This window comes from Drosophila pseudoobscura, chromosome X (genome assembly GCF_009870125.1).
Source record: "Drosophila pseudoobscura strain MV-25-SWS-2005 chromosome X, UCI_Dpse_MV25, whole genome shotgun sequence".
Lineage (NCBI taxonomy): Eukaryota > Metazoa > Arthropoda > Insecta > Diptera > Drosophilidae > Drosophila > Drosophila pseudoobscura.
Window position 1 is genome coordinate 18,154 of NC_046683.1, and position 9,234 is coordinate 27,387.

At 45.2% G+C, this 9,234-nt stretch overlaps 1 long non-coding RNA gene across 3 annotated transcripts; it reads right to left on the bottom strand.

Moving 5' to 3' along the window:
• Window positions 1-4,149: 4,149 nt before the first annotated feature.
• On the bottom strand, window positions 4,150-7,259 carry LOC117185132 (uncharacterized). Of its 3 annotated transcripts, none has more exons than XR_004470643.1 (8): window positions 7,118-7,259; window positions 6,405-7,042; window positions 6,093-6,348; window positions 5,508-6,036; window positions 5,372-5,423; window positions 5,224-5,307; window positions 4,812-5,160; window positions 4,150-4,748 (listed from the first exon to the last, which is right to left on the bottom strand). It is a non-coding gene; the product is annotated as an uncharacterized lncRNA (long non-coding RNA). The 3 variants fall into 3 exon arrangements; XR_004470642.1 differs by having other exon boundaries at window positions 5,224-5,423; window positions 6,405-6,839; window positions 6,885-7,042; window positions 7,118-7,258; XR_004470641.1 differs by having other exon boundaries at window positions 5,224-5,423; window positions 7,118-7,258.
• Window positions 7,260-9,234: the final 1,975 nt, after the last annotated feature.

Below are 9,234 nucleotides of genomic sequence, written 5' to 3' on the forward strand. Positions count from 1 at the left end.
TCATTGACCTGGGCATCAATGGCTCAACGACAGTTCCGGTAACAAAGCGCCGACTTCTACCAAGCAAAGCAAATGTGAAAAAATTCCAAGATTTCCTATCGCAGCGTATCAATCTCAACATGGAAATAAACTCAGGAGAAGACATTGAGGATGCGATCGACATTCTAAATCAAAACATCTACAATGCAGCGGCGGCTGCAACTTCACTAATAAATCCGCGTTCTCACCCACGCACAGGGCAACTACCACTAGATAGGAAAACACAGAAACTATTAAGGATCAAATGGCAGCATAAAAGGGAGCACATGCGCAGACCCACCTTGGAGACGCGAAGGTTATACAACGCAGCAAATCATCGGCTAAAAAAGGCCCTTCGTAAGGCTAAAAATAACCAGATCAATAACCTTTTCAAAAAAGTAGACGCTCAAGATCGTTACAGAATGCAAAAACTATGGCGCTTAACAAACACTTTAAAGAGGCAGCCAGAACCAAACTGGCCATTGAAAATTCCCAGCAGTAGTGGTAGTAGAGAAGGCTATAGGTGGACAAAGAGTAGCGAGGAGAAAGCTGAAGCTTTTGTTTCACATTTAGAAGAAAGATTCACACCAAAACTAATAAACTCTGACGAATTTAGAAATAGCGTAGTTATGGAGTGTAATGAAATAGCGCAGCTCAAACGCTTAACAACTAAACCTGCCTGGCTTCAGAGGCAACAATTTGGGCGGGAATACGATGTAAATAGACTCCCGTTCAGGCCTATTTCCCCCAATGAAGTTATGATGGAAATCAAATCTCTGCAAAACAAAAAGGCTCCTGGCATGGACCAAATAAACAACAGAGTCATTAAAGCGCTACCTCAAAAGGTAATTATTCATTTGACAAATATTTACAATTGCATCTTGAGACATGGCCATTTCCCCAAACAATGGAAATGTGCTGCTATTACAATGATTAAAAAACCGAGCAAAAATGCAAATGAAGTTGGCTCTTATCGACCGATTAGCCTTTTGGCTGGCTTCTCTAAAATCTTTGAAACCTTGCTCATGAAAAGGATGTTTGAATGCGAAGACTTTGAGAAGGCTATTCCCTCTCATCAGTTTGGATTCAGGAGAGAGCACAGCACGGAGCAACAACTGGCACGCGTTACACAGTATATTCTTGATGCATATGAGAAACAGTTATTTTGTTCTGCTGTATTTATCGACGTGAGCGAAGCCTTTGACCGAGTTTGGCATAATGGTCTACTACTTAAGCTAGCGAAGCTACTCCCGTTTACATATTACAACGTTTTAAAAAGTTACTTAGCAGATAGAACATTTATTGTAAACGGAAACAATGGAATACGCTCGAGACCTGGAAGGATCTGCGCAGGAGTGCCCCAGGGTAGCGTCCTCGGCCCTGTACTCTACACAGTCTTCACGTCGGATATGCCGCTACCGCACCTGTCAGAACAAAATGAAAGAATTGAGTCGAATATATACAACAACATGATGCTTTCTACTTACGCAGATGACACAATCATCCTATGTGCTAAAAAAGAAGCCAGTACAGCGGTTAGAACAAATCAGCGCTATCTTGAACACTTCACTGCCTGGGCTTCCAAATGGTGCATCAGCCTTAATACCAGCAAAACGGTCCATGTCCTCTACACAAGGCGATCGATTGCAAATGGCATAGGTGAGCTATCGCCAAAAATGTACAACGAAGCAATCAAAAGTAAGCCAAGGCATCGCTATCTAGGCTTGATAATGGACAGGAAACTTGTGCTACATGCCCATACCACCCAGTTAGCTATTCGAGTGAGAGCAGCAGCCATGAGACTGAACTGGATCATTGGTCATCAGAGCCGGCTATCTAAAAGATGCAAAATGGTTATTTATAAACAATTAATCGCCCCAATATGGCAATATGCCTTACCTGTATGGGGAGCATTGGTATGCGAATCACAATTTTGCAGGGTAGAAAGCGCACAGAACCAACTCCTACGGAAAATCGTGAAGGCTAGCAGGTACACAAGAAATCAAGTTATCCGAGATGCACACAACATTGACTCTGCAGAAGAAACCTTTGATAAAGCCAGCGGCAGACTAGCAGCTTCACTATTTCGCCATCCAAATCTGGAAGCAAAAAGACTCATCATGCAGCCATTCATTCCTCAAAGGCTTGACCGGCCAAGATACACAAAGCAGCTGGAAACTCACTTTCGGCCTCTCCAACAACAACTCTTGCAGCAGGCAGCACAACAACAACTACTGCTGCCAACTTTAATCAGGCACGAGCAGCTTGAAATTGAACAACAGCGCCAACTCCGGGAGTCCCAAGCCAAGGAAGCACTTGTCGAACGGAAACGCCTTGAACAAGAGCGTTGCATAGCCCTTGGTATCCCGCAGGAGAGACCCTCAATAATCTGGGTTAATTGTATGGCGCAATGTCTCAGAAGAGGAGAAATGAATCGATTAGAAATGGCACAGAAGATTCGTTTTGAACCTGAATACATACAAAGGCTCATAATGACTCCGCTTGAACCGCACGAACTCCCTCCGCCTACTCCAGAGCAGCTTCTCGAAGAGCAGATGCAGTCCCTGCAGCAGCAGCTTGAGAAGGAACTCGACGACGAGATGGACGCAGCATTTGCCGCCGAAGAAAGCCGAGCCCGCACAAATCCGCACCAGGAAGCCTCATCTGTGTGTGTAGAAGCTGCACAACCAAAAGCTATGGCCACTCCAAAACCTGAAAGAAGACAAAACATCATCAATGCCAACCTGGATGGCAATAATTCTGCTTACCTTTATTTACAGGCAAATATCACAGCTACTGACGGCCTCTTGGTGCATCCAAGGCAAATCTGGCGCCCAGCAGTCCATCCGTTGGCCTGCCATCCTGCTGTAATCCCTATGGCTGCCTGCAGCGAGCGGCCTCCCACGCCATCTTCTATAAGGGCCTCGCCTACTGCCGGGATTGACCTGCGTATCCGGAATGACTCTCTGGCAACTTCTCCGAATCCGCTTCGCAGCCTGCAGCAGCCTATCTCTACTCCAAAACCTGAAAGAAGACGACAAATCATCAATGCCAATCTGGATGGCAATAACTCTGCTTACTTCTATCTACAGGCAAACGGCACAGATACTGACGGCCTCCTGGTGAATCCACGACGAAAGCGGAGGCGAGTAGTCCATCCGGTGGCCAGCTATCCTGTTGCGAATCCTCTGGCTGGGCGCAGCGAGCCGGCTGCAATGCTCCCTTCTGCACGGGCCTCGTCCATTGCCGGTGCACATTTCCGTCCCTGGAATCGCCTTTTGACTGGCTCGCCAAATCCGCACCGCAGTGTATCCAGCATCCAACGAAGGCCTGTCCGACAGTTACAGCAGCCACTGGTGAATCTTCTTCTCATTGGCCTAATGCTCGATCCATGGCAGTTGCAGCAGTCCAATGACGTCACGTGGCATTTACTCAGACCGCTCCCAGGTCACCTGAAATTTCACCGCCGTCCAGTGCGCCAATGGTGGAAAGGCGCACACCGAAAGACACGCCCTCTGGAAGCATATAAGCGAAGCAATCTATAAAAATCAAATACTTACTCACTTACGGTGCGGCTTTATACTTCCCCTGAGGTTGCAGCAGCCTGATGAAATCACCGGGTCCATTGTTTTGACACCTGCTCAAGCCAACTTGTACAGACCCAATTCCATCCAGTGAGCTGATGATAGAGGTCCATACCTATATACATATACGTCCGCTGTAATTAAATGGGCAAAAAAATTATAATTAATATAGCTTATATTTGTTAAATGTTATAATTTTTAATACTTACCAAATGTAAACAAATGCACGTTGTTGCCAGAGTGTCTTGATTTCTTGTAATGTAAAGTTAAATGTCCCAACCATGTGTAATTAGTGGTTCAGCTGTTAAATAACAGCCGTTAAAAATATTTGTAAATGCGTTCAAATGTAAATTGCGAAAACAAATAAAATTAGCTGAGGGTCACTGTGGCCAATCAGTCTTATTGTGCTCGCGCCGTCGACACACAACCACAAACGATGTAAATAGACTCCCGTTCAGGCCTATTTCCCCCAATGAAGTTATGATGGAAATCAAATCTCTGCAAAACAAAAAGGCTCCTGGCATGGACCAAATAAACAACAGAGTCATTAAAGCGCTACCTCAAAAGGTAATTATTCATTTGACAAATATTTACAATTGCATCTTGAGACATGGCCATTTCCCCAAACAATGGAAATGTGCTGCTATTACAATGATTAAAAAACCGAGCAAAAATGCAAATGAAGTTGGCTCTTATCGACCGATTAGCCTTTTGGCTGGCTTCTCTAAAATCTTTGAAACCTTGCTCATGAAAAGGATGTTTGAATGCGAAGACTTTGAGAAGGCTATTCCCTCTCATCAGTTTGGATTCAGGAGAGAGCACAGCACGGAGCAACAACTGGCACGCGTTACACAGTATATTCTTGATGCATATGAGAAACAGTTATTTTGTTCTGCTGTATTTATCGACGTGAGCGAAGCCTTTGACCGAGTTTGGCATAATGGTCTACTACTTAAGCTAGCGAAGCTACTCCCGTTTACATATTACAACGTTTTAAAAAGTTACTTAGCAGATAGAACATTTATTGTAAACGGAAACAATGGAATACGCTCGAGACCTGGAAGGATCTGCGCAGGAGTGCCCCAGGGTAGCGTCCTCGGCCCTGTACTCTACACAGTCTTCACGTCGGATATGCCGCTACCGCACCTGTCAGAACAAAATGAAAGAATTGAGTCGAATATATACAACAACATGATGCTTTCTACTTACGCAGATGACACAATCATCCTATGTGCTAAAAAAGAAGCCAGTACAGCGGTTAGAACAAATCAGCGCTATCTTGAACACTTCACTGCCTGGGCTTCCAAATGGTGCATCAGCCTTAATACCAGCAAAACGGTCCATGTCCTCTACACAAGGCGATCGATTGCAAATGGCATAGGTGAGCTATCGCCAAAAATGTACAACGAAGCAATCAAAAGTAAGCCAAGGCATCGCTATCTAGGCTTGATAATGGACAGGAAACTTGTGCTACATGCCCATACCACCCAGTTAGCAATTCGAGTGAGAGCAGCAGCCATGAGACTGAACTGGATCATTGGTCATCAGAGCCGGCTATCTAAAAGATGCAAAATGGTTATTTATAAACAATTAATCGCCCCAATATGGCAATATGCCTTACCTGTATGGGGAGCATTGGTATGCGAATCACAATTTTGCAGGGTAGAAAGCGCACAGAACCAACTCCTACGGAAAATCGTGAAGGCTAGCAGGTACACAAGAAATCAAGTTATCCGAGATGCACACAACATTGACTCTGCAGAAGAAACCTTTGATAAAGCCAGCGGCAGACTAGCAGCTTCACTATTTCGCCATCCAAATCTGGAAGCAAAAAGACTCATCATGCAGCCATTCATTCCTCAAAGGCTTGACCGGCCAAGATACACAAAGCAGCTGGAAACTCACTTTCGGCCTCTCCAACAACAACTCTTGCAGCAGGCAGCACAACAACAACTACTGCTGCCAACTTTAATCAGGCACGAGCAGCTTGAAATTGAACAACAGCGCCAACTCCGGGAGTCCCAAGCCAAGGAAGCACTTGTCGAACGGAAACGCCTTGAACAAGAGCGTTGCATAGCCCTTGGTATCCCGCAGGAGAGACCCTCAATAATCTGGGTTAATTGTATGGCGCAATGTCTCAGAAGAGGAGAAATGAATCGATTAGAAATGGCACAGAAGATTCGTTTTGAACCTGAATACATACAAAGGCTCATAATGACTCCGCTTGAACCGCACGAACTCCCTCCGCCTACTCCAGAGCAGCTTCTCGAAGAGCAGATGCAGTCCCTGCAGCAGCAGCTTGAGAAGGAACTCGACGACGAGATGGACGCAGCATTTGCCGCCGAAGAAAGCCGAGCCCGCACAAATCCGCACCAGGAAGCCTCATCTGTGTGTGTAGAAGCTGCACAACCAAAAGCTATGGCCACTCCAAAACCTGAAAGAAGACAAAACATCATCAATGCCAACCTGGATGGCAATAATTCTGCTTACCTTTATTTACAGGCAAATATCACAGCTACTGACGGCCTCTTGGTGCATCCAAGGCAAATCTGGCGCCCAGCAGTCCATCCGTTGGCCTGCCATCCTGCTGTAATCCCTATGGCTGCCTGCAGCGAGCGGCCTCCCACGCCATCTTCTATAAGGGCCTCGCCTACTGCCGGGATTGACCTGCGTATCCGGAATGACTCTCTGGCAACTTCTCCGAATCCGCTTCGCAGCCTGCAGCAGCCTATCTCTACTCCAAAACCTGAAAGAAGACGACAAATCATCAATGCCAATCTGGATGGCAATAACTCTGCTTACTTCTATCTACAGGCAAACGGCACAGATACTGACGGCCTCCTGGTGAATCCACGACGAAAGCGGAGGCGAGTAGTCCATCCGGTGGCCAGCTATCCTGTTGCGAATCCTCTGGCTGGGCGCAGCGAGCCGGCTGCAATGCTCCCTTCTGCACGGGCCTCGTCCATTGCCGGTGCACATTTCCGTCCCTGGAATCGCCTTTTGACTGGCTCGCCAAATCCGCACCGCAGTATATCCAGCATCCAACGAAGGCCTGTCCGACAGTTACAGCAGCCACTGGTGAATCTTCTTCTCATTGGCCTAATGCTCGATCCATGGCAGTTGCAGCAGTCCAATGACGTCACGTGGCATTTACTCAGACCGCTCCCAGGTCACCTGAAATTTCACCGCCGTCCAGTGCGCCAATGGTGGAAAGGCGCACACCGAAAGACACGCCCTCTGGAAGCATATAAGCGAAGCAATCTATAAAAATCAAATACTTACTCACTTACGGTGCGGCTTTATACTTCCCCTGAGGTTGCAGCAGCCTGATGAAATCACCGGGTCCATTGTTTTGACACCTGCTCAAGCCAACTTGTACAGACCCAATTCCATCCAGTGAGCTGATGATAGAGGTCCATACCTATATACATATACGTCCGCTGTAATTAAATGGGCAAAGAAATTAAAATTAATATAGCTTATATTTGTTAAATTTATAATTTTTTAATACTTACCAAATGTAAACAAATGCACGTTGTTGCCAGAGTGTCTTGATTTCTTGTAATGTAAAGTTAAATGTCCCAACCATGTGTAATTAGTGGTTCAGCTGTTAAATAACAGCCGTTAAAAATATTTGTAAATGCATTCAAATGTAAATTGCGAAAACAAATAAAATTAGCTGAGGGTCACTGTGGCCAATCAGTCTTATTGTGCTCGCGCCGTCGACACACAACCACAAAAAAACAAAACAAAAAACAAAAAAACACAAAAATGAAAAATAACTAAAACTCTAAAAAACACACAATTAATAAAATCAATTATAATTAAATCGCCCTAATTGTCCACACAATTTGTTAACGTTTTTCAAAGCTGTTCGTACGTGAGCGTTTTTATTTTCTGACTATTTTTACCGTGGTAAAATTTTTTATGTAAAACCCGACGCGCATGTATAAGTATTGCGAGTGTTTGTTCCGTGTATGTAAACGTATACGCATTAACATACATTTGTATGCGCTGAATAGCTTAATACTTACAAGACTTTTCGCGCCAAATTACACACCAATACATCGTCTATGTAAACGTATACGCGTTAATATAAATCCGTGTGCGCTGAATAGCTCTAATACTCATAAGATTACTCGCGCCCTGTAATTTTACACCAATACCAATGAAACCCCGCCTTAAAACAAATACTATCAACATGGCATCAAACCGGGATATGTGTGAGAAAGAGAATCACTCAATTTCAAATGATTTATTTCCCCCTCAAACGCAGCCATCTCCCCCGCATACACCGGCTGCTGAGCCAAGTGCGGTAGGAAATTCAAATGCAAATGCAATTGATGCGCGGGTGGAAAGCGTGCAATATGAGGTTAAGGGGAAAAAAGTTGATCTAAATACCAACAAAGATGCAATTAGCATCTGCAACTCTGAATTTTCTTCGCCTAACGCCACTATGGACTGCTCTCCAATGGTATCCAGTATATCAACCCTCAGCGACGGGACCACTAATCATACCCAAATAAACGACAACAACAACAAGACCCCTGGCCAGAGTACAATGGACAAAAATAATAAAGTAGAAACCAGACTAAATCCTTTGACAACCACGCCACCGCACAGGCCGCGTGTGGCTTCAACTCCCAAATCTACTGCAAAGAACCCTATATCAAAGGCAGGCAATAACTACCGAGTAGGAGATGCCCGGCATAGTACAACTCCGGCCACAAAACCAGGCCCCCTATGCAGTAAAATAAGGAAAGTATTGCCCTTGACTCTGTCCCGACCCAAGCGTCCCCAATCTGTCACTGCTGCTATAGTGATGGAGGCGGTTAAAATGAATATTGGGCCCACTATTGCGGCCAAACTGGCCAAAACTCTTTCCAAAACTGCGACGGCAGCAACAGCCGATGCAGGAGAAAGCAGACATCCCAGCGAAGCTATGGAAATGGATCCATACACACGGGATGACGCTGCAGAGATACCAGATGACTCAGCCTTGGGTCAGCAGCAACAACAGCAACAGCAGCAAACTCAGCAGAGCCACCTGCAGGATCAGGGTCAGTTGCCGCATCAGCAGCAACAATACAAGGCAGCAGACCAGAAGGAACCTCAACGGCCTATCACAGAAACTAAAATACCAGCCATCTATCTGCATGACGTTTCTAACATACAGCCTTTAATAGAATCCCTTAACAACGCACCAGGGGAACAAAATAAATTTACCACTACCAGTGTAAGGGGTAACAAAATTAAACTGGACTGCGGCGATATGGAAACCTACAACAGAGTCATGGCCAAACTTGATGCAGACAATATAAATATGCATACACACCAGCTGCGCAAGGAACGTGGCTACCGTATCATCTTGAGAAATCTGCATCACTCTACTCCTTGCGATTGGATACGCAAATTAATTGGCGAGATGGGTCTTTCAGTGCGTTATGTAAATGTAATTAAACATAGGCGCAGCCGCAAGCCGTTAAACATGTTTGAAGTTGAATTGGAACCAACCTTAGACAATGGTAATGACAAAATCCTATCACTGACTACTATGGGAAACCAGGAAATTTCAGTTGAACGACAAATGAGACGCATTGACCCTGTTCAATGCCACCGCTGCCAATGCTTT